General features: G+C 41.5%; 1 long non-coding RNA gene across 1 annotated transcript; it reads right to left on the reverse strand.

Moving 5' to 3' along the window:
* Nucleotides 1-2,754: 2,754 nt before the first annotated feature.
* LOC143141771 (uncharacterized) lies at nt 2,755-7,781 on the reverse strand. The gene is made up of 6 exons (XR_012990797.1): nt 7,608-7,781; nt 3,695-3,766; nt 3,513-3,584; nt 3,250-3,354; nt 2,932-3,122; nt 2,755-2,835 (listed from the first exon to the last, which is right to left on the reverse strand). It is a non-coding gene; the product is annotated as an uncharacterized LOC143141771 (long non-coding RNA).
* Between the last annotated feature and the right edge of the window lie 1,725 nt (nt 7,782-9,506).

Here is a 9,506-nt window from a genome sequence, read left to right on the forward strand (position 1 = left end):
ATTCGCTGATGTTGACCAAGCTAGCGTCAACGTAACGTTAGCCAATGTCAAGCGCTATGTTGAACCAATATTTGCGTGAATAAATCTAGCTAATCTTGGCTCAGAGCGGTTTTAAACTGTAAATATAGTGTGAAATGGTGCATGTCTTCCTCATGTTTACTTCGAGATTCCGACTGTAACCATCAGGTCGTTTTTATCTGTTATGGCAGACTGATGATGAAGATTACACCCCAGTGCCCAGCCAGTCACAGCCTAGTCAGACAAGAAAGAAAAGGGGAGATTCTAGAGGAAGAGGCAGGGGCACACGAGCAAATAGGGCAGCAGCAGCCAGGGCTGAAGAGGATAGAAGAGTGGAGGAGCGTCGCCGTGAAAGAATGTCCGCGACTCAGGTTAGGCTACTTGGACGTGGTGTCTGAAGCTAAACGTTATTTATGTCCACCCAGTTTGTAGTATTTCAAGTGGATTTCACTGGCCACACATGACATCCTAGACAGTTAGCCTATTTGAGGAGATAACCATTGAATGTTATGAGTAGTACATTTTCCACATTATGCAGTGATGATTTGCACATGATTAACCTACACTTTATGGCCTCGCAGAACCTCCTGCAAGATTTGAGCTTTGAGGATCTGAGGTCCTTCACAAATGACATTCTACAGTGGCAACCAGGCTTGGTGTTTGATGTCCTGGCATTACGCCAGAATAATGCCCCCCCTCCCCCTCCATCAGCTGGTCTGCCATGGTGCACCTGTCATAACTGCAGGGACATGCCCACCGACAGGGAGAGAAAATGCTGCCGCCAGACACCAAACAACTGCACACACACTTTAGGGCAGGGGTCTCAAACTCAAATGAGCTGGGGGCCAATTCTGCCAACGTCATCTGATTGGAGGGCCGGCTATTTCTGAAAATGCAATGTTCTTTTTTTCAAATACCACACAAAACTGCAAACAGAAAGTGCAAGTGTTTTTATCTAGTTTTAGACACCTGTGCTAGCAACCTTAGCTTATAAATAAAAATATTTTAACATTTTTAAACCTGGCAAACTATAAGAAAGCAACACCATTGGATTTATATATCAAAATTTCAAAAGGCCATGGCTTGAAAGTGGTCAGAGATAAAGTCCTACTGTAAATGTACCCATCTAATTTGCCACTGGATGGCAAGCACCTCAAATTATGCACCTTTCAGTATACTGGATGAACATATTTGAGCAGGTTTACTTTCCTTTTTTCATATTACCCACATAACAAAATCTAAGATGTATACCAACACCTAAGATGTATATGGTTTCTAAACCACAAGGCCTACAATAAAGTATTCTGGTCAAATCAGTTCCTATCGCGGGTAATCTGAGTACCCAGAAGTTCGCATCATATTGCGGGTGACTTTGTAGTTTAGAGCCCTATTTCTACTAGCCCTGCTGTCTGTAGCCTACCACGTCTATTACAGACACTATCATCACGATTACCACTGCAACCTCCAAGCTATGTTGGGCAGAGGGTCGAAATAAGCATGGTATGCTTAGTGGACACCGTCGTATAGGCTACACGCAGACGCACCTCCATTCAATAGACGATGGATCATAATCTCCAAAAGGATATTCTTCTTCAGATTTAGAATAGGTGAATAACATAGCTTACCTAAGACTTCATCACACGTAAACGTTTTTCAACATTTGGTGTAGGCCTATTTCTGCTTAATTTCTGCTTCAATTTCTGCAACACTATGGCCTGCATCGCTTCCGCGTCATTACAAATGCACGTCTTTGTGTTTCTCGTGTGTAGCCTACAAGTATTTCCTGAAAACTTTGCGCAGCGATTTTGGGTTTGAATGAAGCTCTGGATGTCTAGCACATAGTGGAGCAGAGTACAAATGAGATTTGTCACCGTACTTGGAACTATCGTCTATTTTAATCAGTATCGTTGTTTGTCGCAATTAAAAATAGTCTCAAGGGCCGGATTACATTATTATTTTGACATACGTCGCGGACCGGAATTGGGCCGGACGCGGGCCGGATTTGGCCCGCGGGCCGGGTGTTTGAGACCCCTGCTTTAGGGATTACTGCCTGGATGGAGGCTTCCTGCGCATTCACCGCCAGTATAGGGAAGACGTTACAGCGCTCGGCCGTGCCAGAGCACCAGGGGCAGAGAGCCGAGAGTTTCGCTATGCCGCCTGTAGACATTACATTTACTGGCAGCATGGGTCCCTGGGAGCTGGGAACAGACTGGTAATCCCGAGTTGTTGTGTCTGTAAAATTAGGGACACATTTCCGGATCCTCAGGGCCAATACACAGGTTTTTTCCTGGCTTTTAGTTTACCTTTTTGTTCTTAACGTTAAGTTTACATAACTATTTCACTTTCAGAAAGTTTACTGTAAATTGTGTTGTTACATTACTTTGCTTTGATAATCTGTATTTAATAAACCTTTCTGTCCGTCGTTGACAATCAAACCCTGGGGCCAGCTCTTACTTTTTAATGTACAAGAAAGAAAGCAGTAGAATAATTTTTGCCAGTCTGGAACAAATTACTCTCTAATAACAATCAGGACAAACAATATGTTGCAGGGTTTCAGTCTGTGTAGACTGAAAGAACTGTGGTAAAGCATGAAATGGTAGTGATAATAGGTTAGTTCAGATATTTTATTTACAAAACATGCAAACACTCACACATTGTAGTCACCCTGTAAAAACATTACAGGAATTCAAATTAAATACTACAAATTAAAACTACAAATTAAAATGTACTAATGTGTGTGATTGTTGGTGGGTGTCCCATTGGTCCCAATCCTTCTCTTTGTCGGAGGCTTGAAAGGATTTGAGGTCTGCCGTTGATCTGTAATAGAATTAAAACAGAACAAATTAAGACAGCTAAGCAGAACTGAGCAGTTGTTGGTCAAATGAACACTTTCACCCCAATTCCCACACATACCGAAAGCGCAGGTATTTGTGCACATCCTTCAACCATCGTTTCTTGAGGATTATCTCCACAAGAGCCTTGTGTGCTTTAGAGTCTCTTTGAATCCATTGCTTCTCCGAGTCTGCCAGCTGCCCATGTTTATAGCTGCCCATAGCCAACTCATGCTCGTTGCAGACATGATGTAAAAGGCCTGCCCAAAGTGTCTACAATACACAACATAAAAAGAAACAACAATTATCAGTGGGCAGTTCACAATTGGGATGGCTTATTTATAAGGTTAATTTACAATAAGATTTGGGAAATTAAAGGGAGAAACTACACAAAACTTACCAGGAACTCTTCATAGGAGTCGGCTGTTTTGCAGCACCACCAGAAGTGATTTATGATATCTTTCAGCCAAAGGAGCAAGACAGACAGTTCTTTTACCTGGGCTGCCTGGGTATAAGGATTAAAACCGTAATTAATAGCAATGCACAACAATGACAACATTATAAGGCGCAAGGGTACAATTAAACTGCTACTATGGACACTGACCGCCGCAATTCTTTGCCAAATTCTTCAGTGACATCAACTCCGCTGATCAAAATACTCACGTGCTATTCCTCAAGTCATTGATGGCTTTTTCATCCAGATGTTCCTCCTCACCAATGCTCATTTCACCAAGGCTTGCAAACAGCATTATATAAGATAGAATATTAAATTAACACAAAATCAGAAAGAAGTAACACTGAAAAGCTCTTGGAAGAATATGCAATCACTGCACATTATGACCTACCTGCACTCAAGCCTGGCCAATTCTTCCACACCTGCCGAGCCCTTGCTGGCCTTTTCTGAGGCATGCTTGTCTCTGTAACAGGTTGAACACAAAAAAATGAGTGGGCCCAAGAATAAAAAAGGTAATGTGACATTACAGTCTGTGGCAGAAATGTGAACTTTTCAATTAGGTCCTAGACATGATAATGACATCTAGTTCACAGTAAAACATGCCTGTGAGGAAACATGGGCAAAGTAGGTCCTGAAACAAGTCAGGCACACTCACTTATCAGAATCACTTGACCCGATGCTTGTTAGAGTGAGGACAGTGGTCCTTCATACCTAAAAACAAGTTACACAGTTCAACACTGCAGGTACAAATGTTATGCCTAATGCCGGAACTAGTCTCGGATCCCAAAATCAGCTGGCCAGTCGATCGCCACTGCATAACTTCACCATCACTTTACCTTACATCGTCAAAACTGTTGTAGTGGAGTTAAAAATTATGAAGTATTCTTAGCTGCTCATATACAAGTGAAACTAGGGACAACGTCTATTTAGAGTGTTACGTTTGCTGCCTGCATGATGAAAATTTAGCAGCATATATCAAGTTTGATTTTCATTAGCAATAACACTTCTAGCAATTATCATAAGTAAGTTATCATTAGTCACCAAAAACATTCGGTCTCATTACACCTTGCAATGTTTTCGTGCGTCCATTTGGGGTTCATTATCATCGAAGACATTTCAAGCTTCTTAGCTAATGTTACATTTTGGCATCAGCTTGGTAACGTTAGATAACAGGTGAAAACCGGATCGGATCTTTGGGTAGAGCTAACTATCGAACGCTAACAGCTATGGTTAGCCATCGCTAACATTAGCACGTTTAAGCCTTAGAACCCAATTGACGCAAAGTGCGTCAAAAAACACACCCTTTCTTCTCTGTTACATTGCTCCGGAACGGTTCATCGCAGCGAGATGAAACCTTTATTGCACGACAGAGCAGAAGTGGGGCTTTCCAACGAGACTACACACTTGTCTGTACGATCAAGTATGAAAATAAAACAAAATCATGAAATTAAATCAAATTGCATCATATTTACAGTCTATACTTCTCTGCATTCACCTGCACACACATTACTCTAGTTTGAATTACTCGCGAACCCGTGATCGCATCGATATGGCAAGCATATCAGATGAAAGAGGGGGCACAGGGCTATCCATTGGTACCATGTTTATCGATCCTTCTGGCTTATAAAACCAGACGAAGTGACTGCAAAATAATAACGTCATGTACACAAACCAATGCTGCACACTCATTACTCTCGTTTGAATAGGGCTTATTCGCAAACACCGCCGCCGCCATATTGTTGATATGACATTCCAGTTCTATAGGCTATATTCTATGTGACAATCGCTTATTATCGATTATTGTCAACTGAATTACCCCGATATTTATTTATAGCCTAACTGTCTTGTTCATACATCGGCACACGTCGCAGCTGAAGGGGACAAGCGTTCAAGTCGCCTGAGTCAAGGTCGGCGAACTTATATTTGTTCCACCAACGACATCGTCTAACATTGCCATGATCGCAGAGAATAAAGTTGCATCTCATTGGACTGCAATTGTATCTTGCGTTTGCCTGTTGCTCACAACCTGCAGCCAAGGACTTTGCTAAAGTAGGCCTAGTTTAAAGTGGGTTAGCCAGTGATCGTTTTTGTCTGATAACTTCTACAGGAGGATCTATGATGCAACTACATGTCTGGCAGAAAGGGCTAACATATTCTCTGTAACATTTCCAAAATCCAAGTGAACAAAACACTATACAAATCAGAAGTATCTACTGATATCTTTCTCCGCTGAGTTTGTTCCTACTATCTGCCACTTGCCGTTCCACTAAGACAAGCTGAAAAGGGCGCATCATGAATAAATATATTAGCCTTTAGGCTACTGTAAACGTTGGCTAACATTGCCTACCTAGCAATGCTATCTATGCAAATGCAATTACGTCCAAAGGTAATCTATGGTAGGCGACTATCAGGCTACTGCTGATGTCTCCGCATTGCATAGGGGCAGCTGTCTGCGCTGTCTAAAACGTATTTAACTTAAGCCCACAGAGGACAATATAATATAGTATTAATAATACAAATATAATAATGGCGATGTGAGGAGTTGGCTGTAAGTTTAGCCTAGGCTATTTATCCTATGTAGCCACAAGTCTCTCCTGCGCTGACTAGCAGCTACTTCTCAGTCTCATTCTCTTCTCGTTTTCTGACCATGTCAACATTGAGCAACGAAAATAAGGGAGATTTTCCGGGTTACTCACCCAAAATACAGGGGCATTTCAACATTCGTCCTTCTGTTGCTATCCCTCTGCTGAGAGCAAGAAGTCGTAGGCCTACTACTACAAAACTGCTGCACTAATTAAACGAGGTGTGAAGCTAAGCTAGAGATTGGCATCAAATCGTGCTCTCTCCCACACTGTTCTGATCACTCTCAAGCAAAACGATGCTTTAAAAACATATTTTCGCTGGAAGGGCAGGGGGTACAGGACAACAGTAAAGAGACGGCCAAGTCCGATGGGGCTAATGTTATGAAAGTAATAAAATATGGGATATTTTACGGGAAAATATTAAAACAGGAAGACAGCTGGGAAAAAGTTGACAGGTAGGCTATGTTTCTGACAGTGGGTGAATCTAGAGCTATTTGCTGTTAGAACGGCCTGTATTGCTGTTGTTAGAACGGCCTGCCCTGTAGCCTAGGCCTATTGCACAACATAGGCCTACCATCACGTTAAATTTTGTACAAATAAATAAATAGCCTACACCGATCATACCGGCGCTGTCGCGCTTGTCAATTGACAGCTGCATTAAATAGACCTACCTATGCATTTTCTATATCAACAAAATGGCCGCTGCGAACGTTATTACCTGATTATTACGTAGATCGAATAAGCCTAATTACTCGCGGACCCGTGATCGCATAGATATGCCACGCATGTCAGATGAAAGAGGAGACTCAGAGCTATCATTTGATTACATCCTTCTGGGTTATAAAACAGACGAAGTGACAGCAAAATAATAACTTCATATAGCTGGACTTACCCCACGTTTGTGTCTGTTCTTGTGGCAAAGCATGTTTATAATCCAATGCTATCATGTGTTTCTCTATGGCAAAGCATGTTCATATTCCGGTTTTGAGATCCTAGCAAATTCCTGCATGGCATCCAATTCAAGGCTCACATTGCATTCCAATTTGTTCAACAAATAAACACCTTTTTTGCCTTTACTTTGTTCATGGCAATGCAGTAAAGAGTTGAGAATTATTATGACTGCATACACACAGGCACGCAGGCTAACACGCAACCTTGGGTCAAGTCAGGTCAGATCAGTTCGTGTCACAGATATGGAGCGCAGAAAGGTCATTTTTCATCACTAAATAAAAAATGGCATTTATTTCCGTAAATCACACAGCAAATATTTCTGTAAATTGCTCAGCCCCAGAGTATCCTTCCAACATGGCAATTATATTGCCCGATTCAGGACAGTCTGCCCTACACACACATGAAATGCATGTAGAGCTGTGAGCTTGCAGTGGTGAGATACATGTCGAAATATAAGAATTTTTATAATACACTTTTTATATTTTAATTCTTTAAAAATCAAAATAAAATCAATGCTAGTATTAATACATGAAATGAATAGCCTAAACTCTCCTGAAAAAAACTATATATAATATATGTGTGTGGCACTTACAATGACCAGAATAAATCCTTATGAATAAAGGTAGTGAAAATGCCCTAAAAACAGCTTAGGGTTCTAAGGGTTAAGTTACCGAACAGCCTTCGATACATTTTCATGTTATGACTTCCCGAAAAAACTACACAAACATATCAAACAAACTTCTAGCGAAATACTAACAGCATTTTACTTACCAATCCAAAAGAAATGTTGCAAGTTCGGAGTCGAACCTCATTTCTTTCATGTCCATTAGTTGTCTCTGGTAATATTTACTCTGGTTGGTCCTGTTCCTTTTTTTTATCAGATTTTATTTGTGATTCCGAGCGCGGTTTTTTCCCTGCAGCGGGTGGTTGTGGTGGTGGTAAGGTTCTCTGGCCAAGGGCTTCGGCCATTCTTGTAGCCTATTTGCTTGCCGCTCTCTTCCCTAAACTGAAATGTAGTAGTGGGCTGTACTTTCCACACGATTGACATCAGGTTCAAGTACGCCCACAAGCCGTGCGAGTTATTCGTGTTTTGCAGTTTTGCAGTGGCTGGCGGTTATGTTACCTGCATACCGCCTCCCATGGCCAAAACTGGTATTATGAGACCTGTCGGGCTGTGGCTAGTAATTTAGCATGCTAATTCAGGTTGATATCTCTGCAGCACTATACCTTGTCCTTTTTTTAATGACATCATTGCCCTTATTTCTTCTCATCCTTTTGATGCGTATAGCTCATTTATTTTGACCTACATTTTTACACATGGCACCTTTAAAGGCACACTATGCAGGTTTTTTAGCTTAATATGCTAGTTTTTTAGCTTAATTTACCTTAATTTAACAGCTTCAGTCATTGGAATGGTTATATGACTTTTCTCGGGGTGAATGGTGGCCGTCTCGCTTCCCCCTAGCGCCTGTGAGCGGAAAAACCACCCTTGCAACTGTGGGCCGGCGGGCCGACGGCCTCAGTGTCAGGAAGTTTAACAAGTGTAACGAATTGCTTTACTGCATTCAAATACACATACACGCCAGGCACCGGCTAGAAGAAGGTAGCGATGGAGTTTCTCAGACATGACAGAGCCAGCGAAAAAGAAGCAAAAACTGAGAAAACAGTATAAGGAAATTGCCAATACTGCATAGTTTACCTTTAAAAGTGACTAGAATTTCTGGTAATTTTCCTATTTAAAACTTGGCTCCTCTCAAGTTAGAAAGTGTAAGAAAGTACGTAAGTAAGTAAGAAGTGTGAGGAAGGTAAATATCAATTGTGTTTAATTCAAGAGGAGGTGGAACATGGGTGTGATTCTCCAAATGGTGGATAACGTGAAAGTTAAAGTAAGACATTCGAAAGGCCAGCGAAAGTTAAGGTTGCTTTTGATATAGGACAAAATACAGTATAGTACAACTGGTGCACTGCATATCGATTCTGTTGTCTTTGAACATTTCTCTTAATGACACATTTAACCACAATTTGGATTAGCACCTGCTTTTACAAGGCATACATATTTCACCACAAAACAGACGTGCGCTTTTATTGGCAGTTTTCGTACATACAGGGGAATACCTAATTAGGCGGATTTTATGCTTCTCCTCCCACCTTTTAACATGAAACTCCCACTTTCCCTTCACCTTCCTCTGAATGCATATGCATGACACGTAAAAGTACAATTTGCCATTTTCAGCTCCTGCGTCAGGCAGTCTGCGGTTTTACCAAGTGCGGCCTGTTTGTATGCCACATACCACACCATGTTTTTATACGCACGTTGTAAAGAAAATATGCCTCAAGTGGGCGCAAACGCAATAGTACATCTGGCTCTAAGCCAGTGGTTCTCAACCTTTTTTGAGCAAACGCCCCCCTGACCTTACTTTGATCCTCTGGCGCCCCCAACCCCCCCCCCCCCCACACACACACACACAATTAAAAAAAATAAAAAAACTACACCCATGGGTAGGCTATAGGCCACTCACACTCATGCTATATTGCTTAAATAAAAAAACGAGCCCATTTTTGTGCTGTTTTGGTTTCTTCTGGAATTAAAAATTAGAAGAAAATGTCCCTATGAGCCTATTTTATTATTAAGCAGATTTAGCCCACTGTTTGAAGCAATAGGAGACTGGT

Source organism: Alosa pseudoharengus, unplaced genomic scaffold (genome assembly GCF_046254945.1).
Source record: "Alosa pseudoharengus isolate Yale_2024_CS ecotype anadromous, Long Island Sound unplaced genomic scaffold, YU_APseudo_1.1 YU_APseudo_1.1_scf_24, whole genome shotgun sequence".
Lineage (NCBI taxonomy): Eukaryota > Metazoa > Chordata > Actinopteri > Clupeiformes > Clupeidae > Alosa > Alosa pseudoharengus.